Consider the following 14,068-nt stretch of genomic DNA (forward strand, 5'->3'; position numbering starts at 1 on the left):
TTTAAAAAAAGAACACAAAAAATAAAAAATCAAAACAATAGACAAATAAAAACAAAACTTCAGTAAGACAAAAATTCTGATCTATAACAAAACAAAACAAAATTTTCCCAAAATTGTGGTATTTATTTTGTGTTGGCCAAGTTCTCCTGAACATTGAACCCCCACTGAAGCTTGCTTCATACACCCAGAGACAGTCTGTTGTGGAAAATTGACTTTCCCTTCGCCACTGTGTATCAAATGCAGAGTATCTTTATTAGAACGAACCCACTGTCTATTCATCCTTTTCGCTGTTGAGATGCTGCCCGACTTGAACCCATGCATGCTTTCAGAATCTCTGAGTTTAGATGTCCATCCATTCTGCTGCATTTAAAGGATACTTTTTTTTTTTTTAATCATCTATCGCTTTTAGTTCTTTGAAATTTTCTGTCTCCTTTTTCACATAGATTTTGGAAACTCAAGGAGAGGGATTTAACAGAGACATACCATTTAGTACTGAGTGCTCCAGTGTGACAAAATCAATTCAGTGAACTGGAATGTTCTTTGGGATAATAAAGATAATTTAGAATACCTTAAATTGAAACACAGGATGATCTGATGGACATAATCTGCAAAAAGACATTTAAGATAAATATTCATTCTGAAACAATAACAACAAAAAATAGAATGATTTTTTTCCTATGAAGATTCAGTGGAAAAGAAGATGGCAAATTTTCAAGATTCAATAGACACTGAATTCAATGGTCGCATTATATATGTATTAGCATTATAATGCTAATTGTTATATGATATATGAATTTAGCATATATAACAATATAACTGTGATAATATTTGTCTCTAACATTTAAAATAAAAAGCAGAAATTTATAAGGTTTGTATAAGAAAGGACTAAAAATAAAAAAACCTCCATGAATACATATACTTTATTAAAATAAATCATAATAAATTTTAAATAGCTTTGTTTTTAAGAAAGCTGAATTATGGTGGTAAGCAAAATACAATTAAACACCAGACAGAATAATAAAAATTGCTGTAGTTAAGGCTCAAGAGATGGTTTAGCAGTTAAAAATATTAACTGTTTCTAAAGAAGTCCTGAGGTCCATTCTCTGGAACAACACACATGGAACCAGTCGTTCACAACCACCTCCCTCTAGTCTCAGGAGTACTAATGCCAACCTCTGGCAAGTTCACATACCTACATTAAGGCACATATATAAATAAAAGGAATATACTTTAAAATGGATTAGCAAAAAAAAAAAATAGGAGAAAGCTGAGTACTGGAGTCTCATTAGTGTACCTAAAGAAAGAATTTAAAAAGTAAGTATATATGGAAATATGATGAAAATACACATAAAAATTATAAATCACATATTATGAGGCATTGAGTTAATCAAGAACAGAAATCAGTAAGAAAATTTTGCACTACTAGTGCCTGGAACTTCACAGAAGTAATTAACTGGAGGAGTCAACAAAGTTATAAAGAAATGAAATTAAGGTCTTGCCTGCTGAGATTTGTTCGAAACAAACAAAAATTAAAAGTATAAGCATAACTTTAAAACCAAAAAGAATTCAAATGAAAAAATATGTCAAATAATCCAAAATTAATAATTAGAATGAATGTTAAATATCAATATATTTACAAATTCTGGAGAAAGTCATCCTTGATTATATATTCAGTTATAATAACTTTTTCAAATAAGAAATTCAACTAAAAGCAAGCATAGCAACATTAGGATGATAGCCATTCTATTTGGTTATAGGAAGAACTATATAAAAACAGCATTCAGTGCAGAATAATTAACCCATTTAAGATAATAGACTCTCAAAAAATACAAGATATAAAAATACTGAAACAAAGTTTTTTATAAAATAACAGAAAAAAGTAAATAAAATTGTAGTGATTGTAAACATTATTTTATAATAGAAAATCAAGAACAATCTAATAGAGAACAGATCTCATACACATGCACACACAGAGAGGGAGAGAGAGAGAGAGAGCAAAAAGAGGGAGAGAGAGAGGGAGAGAGAGAGAGAAAGAGAGAGAGAGAGCAAAAAGAGGGAGAGAGAGAGGGAGAGAGACCACTAAAATTTTAGATATCCCTTAAGATCCCTTAAAACATGTGTTACTTAGAGAATGACTGGGACGGAGTAAAAAAGAGCGTATGTATTTTGTTTTAAAACTTAGAATTATATTAACATATAGGCCTATTAAAGATAACATATAATGAAAATGTATTTGTTATTCACATAAATATAATGCCATTAAATGCAGTACCAGTGTACAGAAATATTAAATAATACATATTCCTCATATTTGATAATTAAGATATAAATATATGAAAGCTGAAAAACTTCTCTGGTATACATCCACTCCTATTTTCATAAGATTAAAGGAAGCCTATATAATTATTTATCTACACTAGATATATCAAATAGAATTAATTCTACATTTTATAGTCAAAATGTTGAGCACAGAGTTTAAAATTTACATAGTTAATAAACTGAATAATAAATATGAAATACTATTCCTGTTTTCCCCAAGGATTTGTTATTTACTTGGATGAGCTGACAATGTGTAAACATTTATAGAACAAACCTACATAGATGTTTGTGTGTGTGTGTGTGTGTGTGTGTATTTACAATTGTGTTTTCAGATTAGCATCGTAAAAATGATGGTGGTTTCATTATGGTCCAGTTAAAGAATTCTACACATTTCACATATTTTGCATGATTTGTTTTATACTTGCTCAAGATATGCTGCATCTGTTAAGATTTATTCTAGATCGTATTTGAAGAGATTATTTGGCATATTAAATGAGATATTAAAGTTCTGTGAGAATTATAAATGTCTGAGAAGACACTTAGCACTGGTATTGGATGTCCTTAAGAGTGAGCAGATGCTCTCACATATGGAGAGATAAGACTCTGATCTTGATATCCGAATCTCCTTCTGGAAAACTTTTTTGTTGCAACATATGGTAGACAATGAATCTTTAAGACTTGCTGGCTGTGGACTTGACAGAAAAATGGGATTAGTTTAGATTTATTTACAGAGATTAAACAAATTGAGCATAGCAATGGGTGGAATTGGCCATAATCTTTGGATATTCGAAAGATTGGCAAAAATTTCTTCTATTCTGCCAAAATCATTTAAACTCTTAGAATTTTCTATTCAAATATGTAGCATCATATTTCTCAACATAATTCCTGTCTATCTTTGTAAAATCATATACAGGATTTTCCCTGCCTATAACATCGTTAACCGCTCTAAGAGGAACATAAATTTACATTCCCAAAATTGTGGGAAAAATGCTCAAGTTTAAATAATATTACTCTTTTTTATTTGCTATCATAAAAATGAAGCATTCAAAACACAATATCCACATTTAAATATCATCAAGAAAAAATATATCCTTTTTCTATCACTGATGATAATTATGTATGAGAAAATTCTTTATTTTGTAGATTTACACTTACACTTATGCAATTTAAAAGTTTAAAAGAAAATGTTCATATTTGTCATCTATTGTGTTAAACAAGCCTAAATGTATATGGATCATTATTGCATTTAAATAAAATGTAAAACACAGTGTTTACTTGCTCTTCTGGAGTTGTGTCGTGTGTCTAATACAGAAACAATCATTAGCATTTTTTGATCCCTATTGTCAAATGTCATCACTTCCGTACGTTTTCTTTTCCCCCTCCATTTTCCCATGTTTAATGCTTTCAGTTACAACCTATTTTCAAAAGTATGAGAAACCCAGAATATATTTTTAGTACCCCTTCGTGTTCATGTCAATTCATAAGAGTTTCAATAGTGAGATACTGACAAAAGGTCCCACGTGTACTTTGCATTTGAAATCACAGATAAAATACAGAAAATTAATTTGCTTTCATTGTTTGATATCACCAGCCTAAGATAGTAACTCATATGGAAATAATCATAATGGGATCCTATACTTAATATTTTAAGGGTACAATGGATGGTTTAGTACTAACCTATTCTCCAAAGTACCAAAGATTTCTTACCTATTTGGAACTATGTATTAAATAAAGCATACATAATACTATTTTAACTCAATCTGGACTTAAGCATATATTGTACTAAGGACACTCTAATCATTAATGCTTTGTGAATTTTTCAATCAAGACCACCCTCCCATACATATCTTCCTTAGACAAAATTCCTCTAACTTTTGAAAAATATATAACCAACATTTCTTTCATTTATAGTACAAAAGTAATTTTGAATATATGTTTGGTGCTATTATTGTCTTTACCATTATCAATGCATATAATAATGCATATTGTTTTATTCCCAATAATTATTTCCATTATTTATATAGAACTTTGTACTTATTCTGAAAATTTTGGGTGAGTCATAATTATCTGAAATTTTTCAATAGTCATATTTTTAGATGTACTCATCACTTCAATTTTTTCTCTTGATACAGTATGCTATCTATTGATCTTGGCAAGCAATGAATATATACATTTATTCATACTAGTTTACATAGTTACTAATATGTTTTATTCATTTTTGCAGGATATTATAAAATTTTAAAATATTTGAATAATGTTCTACATATATGTATGTAGCAACAATTAATTAACAAAGAGTCAAGAGCAGTTTATGGGAGGGTTTGGGGGGAGGAAAGAGAAGATACAAATGATGTAATTATGTTATCTCAAAAAGTAAATCAATAACTTAAAAATTATATTTTAGAGTATGTATTCAAAAAAGAAAGTATTGTTTCTCCTAAATATAACTAACACCTAAATTCTAAATATAAAGGATTTAGTATTAGTGTGAGTTTAGGTAATTTAATGAGATTGGTACTCACTTTTTCTCACCCATAAAAAAAGAATAAAATATCAAATAAAAGACTGATTTTATATAAAATTCCTTAGGACCCAATATTTTGATTCTTCTTTCAAGTCAACATTGTTAAAAATCTAAATATTAATATTTGGTAATTCTGGGTCTAGAAAAGCCCCTATTTCTTAATTTGCCATGTGTAACAATACAAATAAACACAGAGGTTAAGAACCCAGTAAGGAACCAGCAGAGTGGGGCATAGATATCTCAAAAGGAAGGGATATGGAATAAAATGCCGTGGAGAGATTAGGGGAAGCTAGTGGAGAGAGAAAGGGGAAGATAGAATAAAAGGGTAAAATGGGGAGAGGGTTTGGAAAGAAGGGTAAAGGAGAGAATATTCGGAGGGATAAGCAACCCTAAAGGCCTTTGCCAACACGTATGGAAAACTACTAAAACTTTTACTGTAGATACTTGCTAAAGAGAGAGAGGGAGTGTGTGTGTGTGTGTGTGTGTGTGTGTGTGTGTGTATATGTGTGTGTGTGTGTGAGTGTGTGTGTGTGTGTGTGTGTGTGTGTGTGTGTGTGTGTAAAGAATGTAAATGGAGTTATCATATCACCATATACTGGGGAGACAACGCTCAAACTAGACATCTTATGTCACGAGGTAAAATACCTGTTTAAGTCGGTGTTCTCTTGTTTTGAGGGAAGAGACACCATGGCCACCTTTCAAAAGCAATCATTCACTTGGAGCCTGTTTGTAGGTTTAAAGGTTTAATCCGTTATTATCATGACAAGGAGCATGATAGCAGGGAGACAGACTTGGTATTGAAGAAAAAGGTGAGAGTTGTACATCTGGATCTACAAGTAGCAGGAAGAGAGAGACAGTGGTTTGGTTTTTTGAACCCTTGAAGCAAACCCCTAGTGAAACCTTCCATAAGCAAAGCTACACCTCCTATACTAGCTCAACTAGTGGCACTCCTTGATTAAGCATTCAAATACATGAGCATATGGGGCCATTTTTATTAAAACTCGCAGATGGAATCCACTTAACATGGCAAAAGTGAACAAGAACAAAAAGAACTTGAGCTGGTTGGCGATGGCTCATGCCTTTAATACCAGCACTCAGGAGGCAGATGCAGACCGATCTCTGAGAGTTCGAGGACAGCCTGGTCGACAAAAGCTAGTTTCAGGACAGGCTCCAAAAGCTACAGGGAAACACTGTCTTGAAAAAACAAACAAACAAAAACAAACAAACAAAGAATTTGAGACTAGGTGGGTTATGGCACTAGGAAGAAGACATGATGCTAGGATTCCGCTAAAAGAACATAAAAGAACAACAAAATGACTGCTAAATACATATGTCTATACCAATAGGTCAATGTCAGTGAAACCCTTATCACAGAATTTTCTTCTCATAGTAGACAGGAATTTATAAAGAGACCTATAACTGGACAATGTGAAGAGAATCTGAGACTTAGGAATATTTGGTCCTGAATGAGATGCTTTTTTCAAAGCCCTTTCTTCCAATCTCTTGTATCTATGTGGAAGGGAAACTGGAAGATTCTGTAGCCAGAGGTGATTGGTGACTCCAAAGAAACAGTGTCTTCCAGACACAACAGGACTGGTAGACATATGACTTCATGGAAAATTGGACATATGTACAAGAGCTGAAAAAGTTAAAAGCAGATGGGTCCTTGTACTGAGAAGAACAGTAATATTGGGTCTACTCTGAAGAAGAAGCTTTTGGAAATAGATATATGCCGGCAAAGAGAAAATCAGTTTTCTCCAAAGAGTTATAATAGGGTATATAAGACATATATTCTAGACTGGGACCCAAGCCCAAGAGTAGTTGGCAAACAGAAGACAAAATCCATTTGTTTTTTGTGTGCTTTTTGTTTTATTTAATTTTTTCTTTTTTGATTTGGATATCTGTTTTGATTTCCATTTGTATTATATATGTACATATATTATACATATATATGAATTACACAATTTGAGATACTGTTTATGATGTTTTATGCAAACACCTACTGTTTTACACAGTATAAGAATCACATTTATCTCAACCAAGTGAAGAAGATATGAGGATTTAACTCAGCTAGTATGAGATATTGTGAGAATTTTTATATTTAATTTGCAATTCAAACTACCTTATATATTTTAAAAAACATAATATTGCTAATTATTCCAATATTACATTATCTATAATATTGTACTAGAGTTATATTAATTTCAGTTTCTATAGCCTAATTACATTTCATCAAATCTCTTTATATTATGTTAAAGCAATAACTTTCATATTTAGAAAATTATATAGAAAATTGTTTCTTCCAAAGAACACAGTATACACATGCCCTGATTTTGATCTTCAGAGCCCATCAAACAAAAGTGCTTTTTTATTATTTTAAATATATACCATACTGTATAAGAAGGAAGAAAATAAAATAGGTAGTCAGGACCATATATTAGAGAATAGGAATAAAATAACAAATTCACTGAAGATAGAATCCCTGAGGGAATTTTCACACCTGGATTCTAGGCATAGGCATAATCATTTTTCATAAACTTTCCCATATAATATGTGTTAAAAATTGGCTTGTCTTCTGGCTCAAAAAGCTTTAATCCTAGCATTTGAGAGGTGGAGACCAAAGGATCAAGTGTTCAAGGTCATCCTTAGCTACACAATAGTTCAAAGCCCATAAAGAATACTTAAGACCCTATCACAAGAAAAGTAATTTACTTTGCAGCGTAACCCAGAACAGAGTAGCCTTTTACAATGACACTGCCAGCCACAACTTTGTTAGAAACATAATAAAAATTTCTTTTCGATTTTCAAGAGCTTCTAAGGCCTCACAGATACTTAGAAAACCTTAAAAATTCAAGAACCTGGAACAATGTTGCCCTGTTATGCAAACTAATATCTAAGGACTTAGAGGAAAAAGGTTCATTGAATGAAAATCCAGAAATATGATTTTCTGTGAGTAGAAAACTTGTTTTTGCTGAGAACTTCCACTTCAATGTCTGAGTGCAGTCAAAATATGTTTCTTAAAGAATAACAAATAAACAATCATACTTAAGAAACCAAAATCTTGATGTTAAAGTGTTTCTTTCACTTTACTTCTTTCCTAACTTTGAGTCAAATCTTTAAAATATATTTCTTGTTGTTGAAACATTTTAGTGATATCTTTGAAGTGAGATTCTTTCCCCAAACATGAGATATAAAGGAGACATAAAGATACATTAAGGCATTTTTATTTTCAGTTATTTTTACAATAGACTAACCATCTTTCTAGTTTCTTACTATCAATCTGAATTTGGTTGTTTTTATGTTTAGTGCAATAATTTCTGTTCCCAGTCTAGACGGGAGAAGAAATCTGTTCCCCCTTCTTAGGTAATACTAAGACCTTGAAAGAGTCCATGGGCCAGGTTATTAAAGATTTGAAGAAATTTTTAGCACATTTCATAAAGCAGACATCTCGTAATGCAGCATCAAGGCCCATTAATGCTCCCACAGCAATGCCTATCAGTCATAGGTAAAGCTTAGAAATTGTGAAAACTATTTGAATCAAAGTGGATAAAATACAAAGCTGGAGATTTACAAAAGTACGGTTCTTGTGCTCAATAGCAACTATCAAAAAAGACAGTTAAAGAATAACTTTGTTCAAAGACTATCGATCTTACATTATAGGACAACAGAGAATCAAAATAAAACAAAATGAAATTCAGCAAAAAAATTCAAGCCCTCTTCAGGGATATCTGGCCAGCTGTGATCTGACATCAGACCTAAGCTATTCTTACTGAAGTTTGTGCCTAGAGATTACTACTTAAAATCATCTAAGGCAATTTTTTCCATTTAACAGTTGCAGTTCCCCGTTCCTTAACCTCATGACTAGAACACAGTTGACTGGCTGTATCTTTGTTTACAAGGCTATTATTTTTATAAAGTAATAACATTCTTTCTTGGTGACTCTGTTGGTTGTTTGAGGGTAGAAGGGCCGGGTGGAGGGAGGGAGGGAAGAAAAATATATAGCTCAATAAAAACATGTTTAAAAAGACACAATAAAAGTAGGGAGAAACCCTTGTATCAGGGCTAGGGGAGGTAAACCAGTAGGAAGAATAGAAGCTCAAAAACAGGTAAAAGATTTGGAGATATCCTCCTCTCCCACTGTTTGGAGTCCCATAAAATCCCCAAGCAGAACAACCACAGTATGTGTTGTAGAAGACCCTGTGGAGATCTATGTGGGTCTGTAGTTGCCACTTTATTCTCAGTGAGCCCCTGCTTAGTTGATTCTATGTACTGTGTTCTTGCGGTATCCATGACACTTCTGGCTTCTGCAGTTCTTCCTACCCTCATGAGGGACATTTTGAGGTCATAAGCAGCTCAAATAATCTGAGTCCCACATCCTAAGTACGTGGTCTTTAGCAATAAGTCTCTACACTCACCCTAAAGAAGCAACCAAGTTCCATATTGTTTTGGAAGTCACTTGGGTTACCCTGATCAAACATTCAAAAGGCAGTTTCTTGTGCATTATAATGCAGTAGCACATTGTATATCCATTGTGTTTTCACAATAGTTAGAGAAATGAGCAGATGTAATATTAAATACATTCTCAGATTAAATTTATATGATTAGTGAATATTTACACACAGCTTAACTTCAAGTAAAATTTGTTTCTAAATGTTAAAACTTGTATACACATTGTCTATTGCAGTTTAACACATTAATAAAAATTTGACAAGTGAAAAAAACCCCATTGTCATCCTAAACACCTTTAATTCAGTCTAATATGTCATAGTTATTTTGATTTTTTTGAATTTTAGAAACCTGTAGTCAATTATTTTCTAATTTTTGTTTGTTTCAGGTAATGGACTGAATTCATATTCATGTGCTCACTCTTTCCTGTTCACTGTTCTGTTTTATGCCATTGAACACAGAAATGAAGAATTCTTTTGCTGATTTCTCTGCATTCAACATAGGCAAAGATTTTGAAATCTCTTTTTTACAAGTCACTCACATTTCCTTTACATTTAGTAACATCTATAATTACAGTTGATCCACTCTGTTAATCCAGTTCAACTAGTCCATCCTAAGACAAAGTGACTCATGACCTTAATAATACATGCCATGTTCCTTTTGCCATATTTTCTTTAATGATGATAGCAAAATAAGATGCAAGATAAAAGGTTTAAAAAATTACCTATAACACACTATAGTAGTGTTTGAATATAAAGTGGAAACATGAGGTTGGACATTCCTATGGTAAAGGAGTTAATACAGATGCAAAGTACTTGGCTAGCAAGCATCACACCCAGTGTTTAAGAAGAGAGCTTCACCAAGATCCCATTTTCTCCCCGGAAATTTGGTCTACTTCCCTTAGCGAAGAGGACAACTATGTTTTTCCTTCGGTTCACCTTCTTCCTTAGCTTCTTTAGGTTCACCTATTGTAGACTCCGTGGTCCTTATTTATGGCTAGAAACCAATTATGAGTGAGTACATCCCATATTCATCTTTTTGGGTCTGGGACACCTCACTCAGGATAGTGTTTTCTATTTCCATCCATTTGCATGCAAAATTCGAGAAGTCATTGTTTTTTACCGCAGCGGGGTGGGGGTGGGGGTGGGATGGGGGTAAGGGGAGATGGGGAGAGAAAAGGTAGAAGGGAAGGAGGGGGGACCTGGGAAACGGGAGAATTGGGATAAAGGAAAGGTGGATAGGGGAGCACGGAACCACAATTCTTAGTTAAGGGAGCCACTTTAGGGTGGGCAAGCGACTTGACCCTAGAGGGGCTCCCTAGTGCCCAAGATGAGGTTCCCAGTTAGTTCCTTGGGCAGCTGAGGACTGGGAACCTGAAACGACCCTATCCTAGAGCAATACTGACGAATATCTTGCATTTCATCATAGAATCTTCATCTGGTGATGGATAGAGATCGAGACAGTGACCCACACAGGAGCACTGGACTGAGCTCCTAAGGTCCCAAGGAGGAGCAGAAGGAGGGAGAACATGAGCAAAGAATTCGGGACCACGAGGCGTGCATCCACCCACTGAGACAGAGGAGCTGATCTACGGGGAGCTCACCAAGGCCAGCTGGACTGTGACCGAAAAAGCATGGGATAAAACTGGACTCTCTAAACATGGCGAACAATGAGGGCTGATGAGACCCCAAGGACAATGGCAGGGGGTTTTGATCCTACTTAATGTGCTGGCTTTGTGGGAGCCTGGCCAGTTTGGATGTTCACCTTCCTAGATATGGACGGAGAGGACCTAGGACTTAACACAGGGCAGGGAACCAGGACTGCTCTGTGGACTGGAGAGGGAGGGGGAGAGGAGTGGGGGGAGGGGGAGAAGGGTGGGAGGAGGGGGAGAAGGGTGGGAGGAGGGGAAGGGAAATGGGAGGCTGGGAGGAGGTGGAAACTTGTTTTTTGTTTATGTTTTTTTTTTCTTCTTTTCGCAATAAAAAAAAACTAAAAAAAAAAAAAAGAAGAGAGCTTCAAAAAATAAGAAAGGAAGAGAAAATTGGACGTCTCTGACCGTAGATGTATTCTTTTATTCTTGAGCCATTGTTAAAAGAAGAAACAATCAAAACAAAAAAAAATCACAACAAAATAAAAGCCAAAATCAGGCCAAAAATGTCAAAACAATATATTTATTTAAAAGCTGAGCATAAAGACAAATATACAAACATTGTTGTCAATTTTCTATTAGTTCCTTACATATCAAAATACAATTTAGACCCCAAGGAACATACCATGAACTTGCTAAGAATAAGCTGCGAATTTCTTTCAGTAATTTTACTATTGTGACTATGTATTTCAAATTATATCTGTTAAGCAAACAATGCTACATTTGAATGCTTCGTAATATCCTTTCATACACAGTGTTGCTCCATAATGGGCTTATTTTAAATCACTGGTCTAATTGATTATTCCACTTTTCTCTTTTGTAATAACAAATAGATAAAATTAAAGAGGCCCTTTTAGTTCCCATTCATTAAAGTCTGCATTCTGTCTTCATTATATTCTCTATTTGAATGGTAATTATTCTAATTTATGAATACAAGTTTTAAATTTGTAATATATTTAAAAACATATTGCAGTATTGTCAAGATATAATCTTTACCTGGTAATATTGATGCGCTAAGCCATATTAATCAGTATGTTACATATGAATATTACCATAATATTATTTTTCAAATTTTATTTCTATTTGCTTTAAAAGCCCTTCTTCATAAAGAGTCAATACTAGAGTATTTACTAGGTAGGTATTATAAATTGAATTATATAGTAAGCATTCAGCACTCTGTGTCTGCATTTTAGCCCTCATAGGGCATTTGGTCCGTTTATACTGTATAATGTATTAGTATTTCATGGCCTTTTTGCAAAAAAAAAATTTTGTATGAGTATATTGCTTTCTTTTTCATCTGCTCCTAAGGTAGTAACTTGATTTGTGCTGTTATAAACAATTATGTAGCCGGGCGGTGGTGGCACACGCCTTTAGTCCTAGCACTGGGAGGCAGAGGCAGGCAGATCTCTCTGAGTATGAGGACAGCCTGGTCTACAAGAGCTTATTCCAGGACAGGAACCAAACATACACATAGAAACATTGTCTCAAAGAAACAAATACATAAATAAAATAAACAATGATATAGAACTGATGGCCCAGATCTCTGTAAAATGTATTAATTTATCATGGACAAATGCTTGGAAATGGAAAGTCTGAATCATTGAATTGTCTGTGCTTTACATTTTGAGGAGCTACTAACATGTTTTCTTTAAAAAAAAGCTGCAAATTACCATCTCCTCTCTCAATATGACAATTTCACCCCATTCTCATACACTATTAGTCTCTGCATGAGGTGAGTTTGAAAGTGTTTGGTCCGTCATTGTTATGGGATGCACACTTTCCGGGACCTGTAAGCACACTTTTATGTAGATATTAGTCATTTGTGTTACCAAAAATCTTTAAGACCCCTAACTTAAGCAATTAAAGATTCTTTTGTTTTCATAGTTTCAGAAGTATTTATCCATGACCTCTTTTGGTTATATTGATTATTAGCCTGTGCTGAAAGAGTGCAAAATAGCAGGAGTATGGGATACAAAAAAGTTGATTATTTTATTTCATGGGTGTCAGGAAAGAAAGGGAGAAAGAGAAGGAATGGAGCATAAGGGAGAAGAGGAGGGGATGTACAAACTGAAAATGATACCCTGAAGCCAAAAATATAAGATAAAAATCTCTTTGACAGATTCTCAATAACTTATGCTTCTTCTATTAGGTCTTATCCCCTGAAGCTATAACTTCTTCCTAGGAGCTCTCCAGGTTGGTGATTAAGACATTAACATATGGAAATTTGGGGAACACTTATTTAAGCTGTAGTTCTCTGCATTTACTTTCTTTAAAAATCATGTCAACCAAATATGTTACCCCAATTTTTTTTTAAAATATTTTTAAAAATTATTTTTTAAAATTATTGGAAGAACTTTTTATATATTCAGATTCTGTGTCAAACATACAATTTATGTAGATATTCTTCCTTTCTCTGAACTTTAAACTGATTCATGATACACTTTTTCATTGAAACATCTCTTCCTGATTTTAAAATGTTATTGATAATTTTATGATTTTTTTTATTTTGGTAGGTCTAACCTGAGTGAGTTTAGGATACTCCATGTGTTTTTGAGAATTGTATTGTTTTAACTACACCTTCTGATACATTTCTTAGCACGAGTTGAGACACGATGGTATTTTAATAAAGATTTTTCCTACACTTTAGGCAAAAGCTAATTAACCACTGCTGTAGGGTCTGTTTTTAGAGTCCTATTTATAATATATGTGGGTTTATATTCATACATCACAACATGCTTTTTATGTGGCTGTAGCATATTTTTTTAAGTGAGGTAATGTGTAGTTTTCAATGGTGTTCTTTTTCAGTACTGTTTTACTTGTTGGTTTTCTATGACTTTCAGGAGACAACTGCTTATTAGAGTAAAAATGCCCTAAGAAGTTTTTATGCATTGTACTTATCGTGCCAGTGTTAAGAAGTATTACTTCTGTTAGTAGGCGTTAGTATTCTTTTCCATGAAATAGAGAAGTGAAATGGATATGTTTCAAAATATTCATTTTTTTCCTGTAATAATCCTTCTCAATAATATTTTATAGATAATAGCTACTATGGCCTAAAGTTCTTTTGGTAAATTAGTTCATAATATTTTTATCTTCACTAGTTTTTAATATTGACATTATTACACTTAAGATAT

Source organism: Microtus oregoni, unplaced genomic scaffold, assembly GCF_018167655.1.
Source record: "Microtus oregoni isolate MIOR12 unplaced genomic scaffold, Mior012 000013F_ref0000133, whole genome shotgun sequence".
NCBI classification, from domain to species: domain Eukaryota; kingdom Metazoa; phylum Chordata; class Mammalia; order Rodentia; family Cricetidae; genus Microtus; species Microtus oregoni.